At 40.5% G+C, this 13,040-nt stretch overlaps 1 pseudogene; it reads left to right on the forward strand.

The window, feature by feature from the left end:
* Positions 1–13,040, forward strand: part of LOC105978735 — a 22,469-nt pseudogene that overhangs the window by 436 nt on the left and 8,993 nt on the right.

Consider the following 13,040-nt stretch of genomic DNA (forward strand, 5'->3'; position numbering starts at 1 on the left):
ATATTTTCCCCAACTGCAATGCTACATTGGTGAGATTATTCCAATATGCAGTATTATCAACATAAGGTTGTGACAGATTATGGGCTGTAGTTCAACCAGCTTGTCATAATAGTCTCCTTAGCACCAACCTAAATATCAATAAAAAGCTCACTGCAAGGCTGCAAAATATCACCTTTCCGCTCAAGCTAAGATCTTTGTCAGTCATTGGGTATCGCACGTGTAATTATTTGGCCAGACACAAATATGAGTAGAACATGCTAGCAGAGGTAGTTGGGTTGCGAGGGGTCCAGTTTAATCTTCATTGTATGAAATAAAAGCTTGCTACACCTTAAAGAGGGAGGCCTAAAATGGGGGATCCAAAAGGATCCGCTTTTCCTCACAGAAGGAGAATTCGGATAGCAAATCCAACGCTGCATGAGATTACCAGCACTTGCTATGGGTTGTGAGAGTCTAACAAAAGCCTGTTTTGTTCAAGTGCCTATCCTCTTAAAAAGGCAAAAGCTAAACAAAAGAGGAAAACAACATCATTTTCGATTACCCTCTTTGAACCCCGTTCAACTGAAAGATGTGTCAACTAGCCCATGTGTGATTAACCAAGGTGTACTTGCCGGTGAGTCACCCCTCAGAGGGGAGGTTGGTTGGAGGGTGATTTGGGAGGGACCTTGGCTTTGAGGTTTAGTCCTCTAGTTGGTTAGGCCACTCCATAAGGAGTTTTGCCATTTTATCTGAGAAAGCTGTACTCAGGATTTTATACTCTGTGATTAGTTATTATGAGTCAGAATTGACTCAATAGCAGTGGGAATTCTGCAGCGTATTAGCTTTTATTGCACTCATGCACTAAGGCAAAACATAATCTGCAGGATCTATGGAAAAGGGTATGAAGGAAGCACTATGACAACAGAGAGGATCCCTGCTGACGTAGTGGTTACACATTGGGCTGTTAACCACACAGTCAGCCGTTAGAAACCACCAGTCGTTCTGAGGAAGGGGGAGACTTTCTACTCTCGTAAGTAAGGAGTTACAGTCTCGGAGACCCACGGGGCCCTTCTACACTGTCCTCCAGGGCAGCTCTCAGATGGAATCGCTTCGATGGCAACAAGTTTGAGTTTGAGAATTTGGTTTTTTTATGATAATAGATGGCAAATGTATGATAGGCCCAAACGACTGATTATGAGCTAGCTTGGAAGCAATGGAGATCCAATGGAGTCCAATGACTGCAGCTCTCTTCTGCCTGCAATAGACATTTCGGCGTTAAATTAAAAGGAGTATTTTAGCTGCCTCTGTTTGCAAAGAGCTACTTTAACATTAAGCAGGAAAGTTGTCTAAAATGCTTTCCTGTAAGCAACCACCCCTAACTGTAGTCTCAAAATTGATGGTTGTTAGGTTCCGTCCGGTTGGTTCTCACCAATGGGGACCTTATGCACAACAAAAAGAAGCACTACTAAGTCCTGTACCAGCCTCACAATTGTTCACATATTTGAGCCCATTATTGCAGCTCCTGTGTCAATTCATGTTGTTGGAAGGTCTACCTCTCTTTCACTGTCTCTCTACGTTAGCAAGGCTGATGTCCTTTTCTGGAACTGGACTCTCATGACAACATGTATGTATGTAATATGAGGCCTTGCAACAAAGTATGTAATAGGAAGTCTAAATTCTTGCCTCAAAGGAGCACTCTGGTCATACTTCTTCCCAGATAGATAGATTGGTTTGTCTTTTTAGCAGTCCAAGGTACTTTCAATGTTCTTCTCCAGCACCGCAATTCAAATGCATTGATCCCTATTTTTTTCTCCTTTATTCAATGTCCAGCTTTTACATTCATATAAGGCAAGTAAAACTACCATGACTTGGGTCAGGTACACCTTAGTCCTCAAAGTAACTTATTTGCTTTTCAGTCCTCTAAAGAAAGAGATCTTGTGCAACAGATTGGATAAATGCAGCACATCTTTTAACCTCTTAACTCCTGTTTCCATGAGCATTGATTGTGGGTCCAATCAAGACAAAGTCCTTGACAACTTCAGCCTTTTCTTCATTTATCATAATGCTACCTATTGGTACAGTTGTGAGGATTTTGGTCTTCTTTACATTGGCGTTTGATCCATACTGAAAGATGTGATCTTTGATCATCATCAGCAAGTGCTTCAAGTCCTTCTGACTTTGAGCGAGCAAAGTTGTGCAATTTGCATAACAAATGATGTTAATAAACTTTTCTCCAAACCTGATTCCACTTTCTTTTTCATTTAAATGAATTTCATTGATTATTTGTTCAGCATACTGATTGAATATGTATGATGAGAGGCTACACCCATGTAGCATACCATTCTTAATATGGAAAGCAGGCAGTGTTTCCTTGTTCTGTGTGCAGGACTACCTCTGGATCCATGTACAAGTTCCCCATAAGCACAATGCAGTGTTCTGGAATGCCCATTCTTCTCAAGGCTATCCATAGTCTGTTATGATCCACAGAGTTGAATACCTTTGTGAAGCCAATGAAACACAAGTAAACATCTTTCTGATATTTTCTGCTTTGAGTCAAGATTCATCTGATGTCAGCAATGATATCCCTCGTTCCATGACCTCTTCTGAATCTGGCCTGAACCTCAGGCAGCTTCCTGTCAATGTACTGCTGCAACCATTGTTGTCGGATCTTTGGGAAAATTTTACTGACATGAGACATCAGTGATATCATTCTATAGTTTGAGCGGTCTCTTGGGTAACCTTTTATTAAAGAGATCTATAGACACCCTGGACACATACCTAACTTTTGTCATTTCTTTCTCTTATCTGGGGCAGCTTGAGTTATAAGCTGATCTTTTAAATGCTTGTTCACATAGGATCCTCAGGGCTTAGCTTAGTAGGTTTACTTGTCTTAGAGCCTCCCTTCATCTTTCTAAAAACCTATTGGTTTCTCCTGAATTCCTTGGTTAATGGTTGCTAGTTTGTTATAATTAATTGAGTTCTTTTGAAAATTTCTCATTCCTTGTAAAAAGCAGAAGAGCATATGGTCCCTTGGCCACTTCTTCTCTATTGAATCATAATCCCAGTGGGAATCTGCATTCAGTATTGTTTCTGTGCCTGGAAGATGGTTATCATTTTGAACATTCATTTTATCGGCAGATGCCATAACCTTTCCCTTAATACTCTCATTCTTGGAGGTTAAAGCCTTCTGAAAGATCAAATTAACATCTTTCCAAAATAAGCTAAAGGTTAAAATGATCTTTCTCTATTCCTTAATGAATTTATTAGGATCATCTGTAAAATTTTCTAATTTATGTTTCCAACACCAAACTCACCGCCATAGAGTCAATGCTGCTTTGTAGTGACCCCTTGTGGATGTCTGAGACTATTTAGGAGTGTAGAAAGTCCAGCTATGACGGAGTTGCTTGTGGTTTTGAACCACCAACCATGAGGATTGCTGCCCAATGTGTAACCACTGCTTATTAAACCCTGAATAGTAAATGGGGCTTGGACACTGACTATTTTGTCTTTCCCTGCAGTTTCTGATAAAGGAAAACAACAACAAAGGTGAGGGTACCTGACTTAAGCAGTGGCTAAGGAGCCCACTGCCTCAACATATTGCCCTGGCTGAGACTTAGAAGTTCTGAATAAGCAGATTCTGGCTCAGCGACCACAGGAGCAGTTGGCTCCTGGCTTCTCAGGTGTGGAGACTGGGAGCCAGCTTCTATGCTCTTAGGTTCCAGTTTATTCTCTCCCAAGATCAGCAAGAATGCAGATCAAGCTTACAATTTCTGCACAATTTGGGAGCCTTCTGCCACGCCAGGAAAGCTAAAGAATTCACCACAGAGGTATGCACAAGGGCATTGACTTGTGGATTCCCATCAGGAGAGTAGATGAGACTATGGAAGAGTTTAGGTGTCCCTTGTTCCTCTGTGCCTGGTACATCCCTTTCGGAGAGGGCATTCCCTCAACCCTGGGTTTCCAGCATTAGCTACTCTTACTGTGCAATAAAAAGCCTGGGTTTCCATAATTAACTAGTCTGTGCTGTGTAACTATGAAGCCAAACATCTCTACTCCTGGGAAAACTCCTTCTGTACCTCTGTGTAGTCCTGTCCCGGGGTCCCAAGGGAACACTACACATGCTGGGTAGGGACCCTGCCTCTAGAAGGAATTAAAGGCTGGTGGTTAGATCTGTCTGACTGCCAAAACCATGAGAGTAAAGGAATCAGAATGGCAGGCATCTGCCAGTGTGAATAAACTCCTTGTGCTTCTTGCATGGCTTCCAAAGTTTATTTTAAAAATATCACCCTAGTGAAGATGATCATTTGACGGATTAGAAGGTTCTCCTAAGACTCACAAGTCAACTATCCCATCACTAGTTGGGGAGAATTTTTGATTAACTGGTGTGATAGCTTAAGGAGCCTGAGATATAGTCTTATTTTATTTTTTCTTAATGAATTTTGGCCAGTGTCTCTTCCAATGCTTAAAGAGGAAGATACACTAAAAGAAGGATCTCTGGGGGCATTCTGGGATAAAACCATTCATCCGACCTGAGTACAGATCAAATTATAACAAACCTTTTCAACTCAATATCTTCAGATTACTTCTCAAATATTTTAAATAAATAAATATTCTAAATTGATTCTAAAGTTGATATATAATTTCTAAAAGTGTATATAATTTCATTTATTTCTTATAATTTTAGAATAATTACTTTCATAAGCATACACCTGTTATGAAATCAAAGTTGAGCTCCAAAACAACACAAAAACCTATCCATATACATTTCATATAATTAATACCAACCTGGAGGTAACAATAATACTTTTATCAACATTTTGGTTTTAGAAAGCCTTGTTATACAATTCAAATAAATAGTGCACTCTTTGGAAGGATTGTTGCAATAAAATCATTCAGAGCAGTTTGTTAACATGAAGAAAGAACAAAGCCAAAGTAGAATCTTCCTGAAGTCAGAAGAGATCTCTAAAATGGAAGCCCATCTGCCTCATTGTGTGCCCATGTGCAGCTTTGACGTGGCTGCCATTTGGTAGGAAGGCTGGGAACAGTGTGTGGCTCCCAAATGGATGCCATTGTGGGTGAAGGACAAGCTATGAGTTTCAGAGGTAAACAAAACAGACCAGACTCTTTCCTTGATTTCCCTATATTTAGGATTGAGTCAACTACATTATTATTTTGTTTACATTTTCTCTTTTCCACTTTGAGCTTACAACATGCCCCAACAGAACAAGCAGGCTAGTATCATTCAGAACAGACTCAAGGAAATAGAAATCTGGTTTTCGAAGGCAAAGAAGAGAGACATTGAAGAAAACTGGCCACACAGACACAACAATGCATTTCACCCTGACAGGACCTTACATAGGGATACCAGGGGAAGATTTCAAATCCCAGAAAAAGTAAGAGAACCCCAACCTATTGTCCTCTCAATGGAAGAGGTCCCTCCTGGCCCTCAACTGGCTGTACAAATGCTTTAGATTGGACTCCAGATATCTGAGTTCTTCAAATCCCCCCTCCATCATCTTTTGGATGGTAGACCTCCTCCCCAACCTGGGCCTTACCGAAGCTTTAAACTGAGCTCATGTGGCATCTGTGCTAAACTGATACCTCAGAGGGAGACAGCAGGTCAAGAGGGAAAGGGAAGAAAGAGAAGAATGAGTCTCCAGTGAAAGTTCTCTTACCTCTAGAACCTGGCCGGATGCCCACCAATAGCAGTCAAACACACAATTAAAGGGAATTCAGGTGACCAGTTGCCTTCTTGCCTGGGTAAGATTCCAGTCCAATCCTTTGGTGGAGGATGACAATTCTTTCCCCAGCATCCTCTTTTTAGTCTGACTGGACTCTCCACTGCATTAGGTTTCCCTTACATTTGGCCAAGTGAGAAAACTTGCTTTAGTCACACATAGCGGCAACACTGGACATTTTCCTTGGCAGCTCCCAGAGGGTGAGCCGTGACGGGCCCAGTCAAAAGAATTGACATTTTCTCTGAGCACAGGTGTTCACAGTCTTTTAAGAGTGCCCAGGCGTCTCATGGAATCTGGGAACTTTGACCCAAACAGGTTCTGTTCCTACTAAATGACATTGGGTACAAGGGACTCTAGGGAATGTAATATACAAGATGGTGCCAGTTCTCAGTCAGAAGCAGTATCCGTGAAAAACAGCTTAAAAGTTTCATGAAGAAAGAGAGAGCCTGACTCTAGAAGTTTCTATGAACTCTTACCCCACTTAGATATATACAGGGACCACTTTTGCCTCTTGTCTTTGTTCTAAATGTCTGACTCTAGAAGTTTCTATGAACTCTTACCCCACTTAGATATATACAGGGACCACTTTTGCCTCTTGTCTTTGTTCTAAATGTCTCCACTGTAGCTTGCCTGCCTGCCCAGTGTCAGCCTCTTGCTGATAGTCTCCCTCATTTGGAAAAATTGTCTTTTTTCCTCTCTTCCTGATTAAGGCTTAATAAACATGTCTGAGGTAGCTAGTTTATTTTGCCAACCTGGCCAATAAACACAGGTGGGGTTAATTGAAGGGCGGAGATATAAATGGCTCAGTGAGCCTCGCCTTTCTAGTTCTCGGGCCTCTTGCTTTCTGATGGTCAGACCAGGATGCAGCTGCCTTAGCCAGTTCCCTGCTTCAGCTAACGAGGCTCACTTCCTGCAAGACATCCCTGAGGAGAAGCCACATAGATGTACCGCGATGCAGCCCTGGGTGCTGGAGCAGCCGTGTGGAGACCCGGCCAGCGCTGAGATGCTTACACGTTCACTGACTTGGCTTTCCTCCTGCTGTCGGCATCATTGCGTGTGTTTTGTGAGATGGATGGGAACTTTGTTGATTGGTGTCATATATATGGGCTAATGTTGGACATGTGGGCTTGGCCAGCACTAGGTTGGGATGTTTTCTTGATGTGCACTTTACCTTTATATAAAACTCTCTCTTATACATGACTTTCTGTGCATTTGTTTCTCTAAAATACCCAGAGTAATACAATGTCTGTATAAATTGTATTTGAATTTGAGGTTTCTTCTCTAGAACAGTTCTAAATTAGGCAAATTGGAAAATGTGGGCCCTTCAATAAAATTATCATTTTTATCATTATTGCATTTTGTCATTTATTTAAATGTTTTAACTATCACAAGCGGGTTTTTACAAGCTGGTGACAAATTATTTGTTTAACGGAACTAAAGCCACCCATACTCGGACAGTAGAAATATATGGTTGATTAATTAATACACATTAATACACACCACCACTTTACCAATTGTATAACAAGTTATCAAATCTCCAAATATTAAGTTATACAGTTCAAAAGGCATATAGCAGAAACGCACTTTTTTGTTTTGTTTTGTTTACAAGAGAGGTTGAAAAGAAGGGGGGAGGGGATCACACTTCAAGAAAAAGTTGGTAAACAGTTTCTAGTTGAAAGAAAATGACCAGGATTTCAGAAATTTCATTATTAAAACTGGGTTTACTTACAATAACAAAGTCTCTTTACCTTTAAAAGATTACTAAATTACAGAGCCTGTTTTATGAGTTCTGCATAAGACACAGGCAATAACTCAGTAAACGTATTTCCTATCCCCTTCTCACTCCTTGTTCAGGCTCGTCATGTGGATTGTACCACTAAGTGCAAATATTAAAAGAACTCTATGGCTTTTTTAGGGGGGGGTGTTTGTGGAGGGCGTGGAGTTGGGTAGGAAGACACTAAAGGTGTGTTGCTGTACAATGTAGCATTTTTTTTGTTTCAAAATGTAAGTTTTCTGTCAAAGCACAAAATTACATTAAATATTCACTGTAAGATTTGGTAACAATCCAACAAAAACCAGTGGTTGAGAGAACCTGATGGATCTGGTATGAATATGGGAACTGTAAACAAAAAGCAAACCAGCAAATAACTGTGAGGGTCCTCCTTTCAATAATTGAAATGACTGCAGGAATAACCCACACAGGTATAGAGTGTTCATAGTTCTTGGGATTTTTTTTTTAAAGTTCTGTGTGCTTCTAAAATTTTACAAACACCATGCTGGGCATTTTGGCCCTTGACCTCACTAGGTTTCTTATTTTGATAAGATTCTGGCATGGGAATAGATTTAAAAGACTTAATACTGTATGGTTTCAGGACAGGTTAATCGGTCCAAATGAGAGGCATATTAAAATGCTGGACCTTTAATAAGTGTCCAGTTAGGTTGATCTTAACCCAAATATGGAGGTTGGAAATTTGTCATGCATGTAACCTGGTAAAATGCTCTCTTAGGGAAGATGTATTAGATTTACTCACTGAGCTATCATGTTGGTAAACATGCATGGAAAATTAGGTCCTGCCTCTAGGTCCACAATCACTTGACCTACCCTTCTTCACTTCAGCAGTTCGACTGCAGCCCATCTCTAGAATTCCAGTGGAGGCTTAACAGGCTTCCTTGATGCTGATGGCAAATGATGTCCTCGCCTCTGAGACTTGCACTTAGATATCATTGATAACACTTCAGACTCCTTTTCTAGTTGTCTTAACTTTTTCTCCCTACTGGAGAAGAAAAGTTTATATTCTTGAATATCCTAGGACAGAATCCAATATTTACTTGATAAACACGTAACACTGTTTACGTTTTGTTTGATTTTCCAGATAGGTTCCTGCACTTTGCTCCTCTTTTGTTTCAGTTTTGTGAGTCTGTTAGAATGTGCTGCTTCCTTGTAGAAATGAAAATCGATCCATCTCCAGCCAGAAGGCCAGATCCTGGCTAACAATATCAACAGCCTGGGTCATGCTAGCTAAGGCTCCTATGTTTTATTCTCTCTCCTGTTTCCATCTTACAATTCTGTTAGAATTCACGATGAACGAACAAACCTTTGCTGTTTATCTTTAGAAGTTAAAATTCGCTCATCTTCATCTAAAGGACAGGACCAGGAGACCTGATGGTGTCCTGGATATATGTTTGGCTGTTAATCACAAGGGCAGCAGTTCCATACCACCAGCCACTCCATGGGAGATAAGTGTGGCATTCTTCTCCCAGAAACCGTTATAGCCCTGGAAACTCACAGGGCCAATTCTGCCCCATCCTATAGGGTAGCGATAGGTAAGTTTCATCTTGATGGCAGTGAGTTTGGTTTGGTTTAGTTTGGTTTTGTAGCTGAAAGGCAGACAAGCCCATCCAAGCAGACAGAATAATTTGAGAACCATAAGGTCAATTTCATAAGCTAGATTTCTTAACCCCTTTGCTCATGCCCTATCTACAAAATACCCTGTAACCTGTTGCATGGAGACCTTTGAACAAGGTCTACTCGGTGTTCCTGTGCACTAGCATTCGGTGCCCACTCTGGATCTCCCCCGCCTCCTGAATTAGTGCTCTTGGGACAGAACAACAGGCTATATCGAAAAAGTGAAGGGAATCACAATGTTTGTAATATCACCTACTAAGTCTCTGGTCTCGGTCATTTGTAACTTAAATGACGTAAAAATATTTAAGTGAAAATCATTCTCAATGATGAAGCAGCTTGTTTTGGATTTAATAGGGCTATTCAAATGCAAATGATCAAGAAAGGCCCCAAAGAAAGATGATTCATACATAGTAAATTCTATTTATATTTAATTATTAGACAGCTCAAATGGAAACTCCTTTGCTAGAGGAAATTGAAAATGTCCCCTTTTCTGATGCATTTTTCATGCTTTATTTGGACTTTTAAGCCTCTGTCTGAAGTGCAGGGAAGAAAAATTGTGAAGGATTTTTTAAAAGAGTTTTTAAAAGCTGGCTTCAGGTTTCTTTCTCCCCTAACTTGCAAGTCTTTTAATGATCTTGTTTTAAAGTAGATGCACATTTATTCTGCTGAAGAAAAACATGACATGCTTTGATAGTATGTCCTTCCTGGAGCTATTCATTTTCTTAAGAAGAGGAGGGAAAAAGGGTTTCAAACTTGAAAGATTTGGATTTAGGGGTCATGTTATTAGAGTGCCTTTATCTCCCTCTTTCCTTCTGCTTGCACAGAATACAAAGACATTTCTTTAGAAGTTTAGGAGAAAAATGACATTTCCCTTGAGTTGTCCTTGAGCTAGCAGCTTCAGACTTCAGATTTTCAAGATAACTCATGCAGTGGCACGTATGAGAAAGCAGGTCTTGCCCTCACTTAAAAGTTCAAAGGCTAGGGTCGAAAAATGTGCCAATCTCAAGTGATTTCTGAAGATCCTGCACCTGTACTGAGCTGACAACTTTAGAGGTTGGCAAATATTAGGAGCTTAAGGGTGAAAAGACTCAATCAAACACTCGCAATAAAAGTTGGCCAAAGTGAGATAATCTAGGCAGGGTCAAGGAACAAAAGAGCTGATCACTGGGAAAGCCGCAGTCCTCCCAGGTCAAAGTAGAGGCAGGGATTGCTGAATGACGTGACGGCTCCTTTTATGCTCTGGAGTATTAAAAATATAGGTAGATGAACAAAAACAAACCAAAAAAAAAAACAATTCCTAAAAACCAAATAGCAATCATCTACATGAATTCCATCTTCATGTGCTTTGTGATCATTTGTCCCTCTGGGAAGCCATCAGGGACACAGAGCGCATTTAACCTAGCATCTGTGGTATGGGCACCATGCTTGGTAAAGTGGAGGGGCAGGGAAAAAGAAGAAGGCACTGTACAAAATGAATGGACACAGTGGCTACCCACAGTGGGCTCAAACCCAGCATCATTGTGAGGATGCCACAGGACCGGACAGTGTTTGCTGCGCACTGGGTTGCTATGAGTCAGCGCCCAGGGACAGGAAGTAGAATAAGGGCTTTGAGGATGGGAGTAAAGTGTGCATATAGGGAGGGTTGGAGTAGGGGGTGGCAGAGCAGGGAGGGGGGTTAAAAGGGAGATGATGTCAAGGAGTCCCAGAAGAAAAAGAATGTTTGGAAATTAATTGTGCTAGCAATTGTACAATACTGCCTGATGTGATTAAGCATGGAAGGATATGATATATGATGTCATTTAACCTGATTTTTAACCTGATAATTTCTCCAATGAACCCCATAATTTGTGAGTGTGATCTGGAGTCCTGTGCGAACATTGCAATGTATTATTGAGCCCAGTCACAGAAGTGGAGTGCTGTGGGAGGGAGGGTTGGTGTCAGAATAAGGGATGGAAAGTGGAGCCATATTCTTTATGGCAATGCCACGTGGCATTGCCTAAGAGCCGCCGAAGGCCATAGGTGGCCCCAACACCAATATTCAGATGAGGATCTATTAACAAACTTGGTTCTAATAGTAACACTTTGGAGTCTAATACATTTTTTTATGCTGTTTATCCTGTTGGGTTTTTTCGTTTTATGCAGTTATAATTTGTTCCATTCTTGAAAGAAATAAACATAGATTAATGGAAGAATGTGAATGTGGAAGAAGTATGGGTAGGTCTTCATTGCTGAGGACATGTGTGAACAGTAGATAGGAAGGAACGATTCAGTGTTACTACACTTAGGTGTACGTTGTGCAAAAGTGAGGACCATATAATATTAGTTATTTGGTGTTTGAAGAACAGCTCTCTATCTCCAACAGCAATTGAACGTTATTTATTTTACAGTCCTCAAGATATACACCACCTAAAGTTTACAGAAAAAGAGTGATGCTGACAAAATTAGAAATAGCCACAGAATTACAAAGATGAAGCTGATTTTGAAACCATGTCTCCCAGACTCTTAAAGCCAACAATTTTCGACACTTTTCTGTTGGTTGCAGTGACTTAAATCCTATTCCTAATATTTGGAAGAGAATAACACAGATAAAATTTACATAGTCTTTCTTCTTTACAACATTATAAAATGAATGAAACCATCACAGACACAGGAAAATAGATACAGTCTACTGACGAAGTAGCTTTAACACTGCTATCAACTTGTAGGGATAGTGTTTGTTGAAAGAAAAACAAAATAGAATAAAATGCTTCTGTCGGGCAGTTTTGAGTACATTTGAAAAGCTGATTTGAAAGCATAAAATATTATTGCCATATATCTTATACAGATAGTAGCAGTCAATAAACAAATACGTCCGATAAAATTTTTCTGATGATATATTTTCAGTTATGTGGGAATTATGTGCTTTCTCATCAGTGAAATAAATGGCTATAAACTCATCAGGAAGAGAGGTGCCATCTGTCTTAATGTCATCGTATTTACCATGAAATATTGTTTAAAATTAGCACTATTTCATTAATTTTATTAGTAAGAATGACAATATTAACAACTATGTACAGTGTGGAATCATATTACTATAAATCAATGTGGCCTTTTGGTCCTGGATCCTAAGTGCTGCAGCCCTGACCTTTATCCAGATTAGCTGGGAAACACTGCCCAGTAGCAGACCTTTATAAGCACTTGCTGGGAGCCCTTCCCAATAGTTCACATAGATTGGCAAGGGGCTCACACAGTAGAACCAGGAGAAAGGGCATTATTTGGACCAAAAGGTCCTGCTCTATGATTCTCCAGACCAAGTGATATGAGAGTGGTGGCAAAGAGAATGAGAATAATGGTACCCAAAGAGACAGACACAATGATTGAACCCTGTGGTAGTTATATAATCTGTTGTCAATTTGAGAGGATTAAGAGTGATGGGGTGGAGTTTAGCCTGTCAATCATATCACAGCTTGATGACCTCATTTGGAGGAACTAAGGAAATAAATAGCTCACTGGATATGGGACACGCACGCTCAGTCCCTGCTAGACATTCTTGTTGACAAACCACATGGAAGCAGGCTGATGGCAGCCATAGCCTCAGAGTTGGAGAAGCCATGTGCAGACCCCTGTCAGTGCTAAGATGCTTACACTGCCACCGAATTCACAAGAATTTCCACCCATTGGTCTGTGATTGCCCTGCATTTGGCCTCAGTGCATGTGTTTCATGAGTCTGAAGAGGAATTTATAGATTGGTATCAGACATATACTGGACTTATGGTCCTGATCTAGACTAGGCTGGGATGTTTTCTCAATATTCAATTGCTCTTGTATATAAAGCTCTTTCTTCATGAGTGTCTATGAATTTGTTTCTCTAATCGACCCGGACTGACACAAACCCAGTGGAACAATGGGAATAGCATGGTTTCAAAACAAGTTTGTGGAAC

This window comes from Echinops telfairi, unplaced genomic scaffold (assembly GCF_000313985.2).
Source record: "Echinops telfairi isolate 266 unplaced genomic scaffold, ASM31398v2 ScPeMD7_4;HRSCAF=17, whole genome shotgun sequence".
NCBI classification, from domain to species: Eukaryota; Metazoa; Chordata; class Mammalia; order Afrosoricida; family Tenrecidae; genus Echinops; species Echinops telfairi.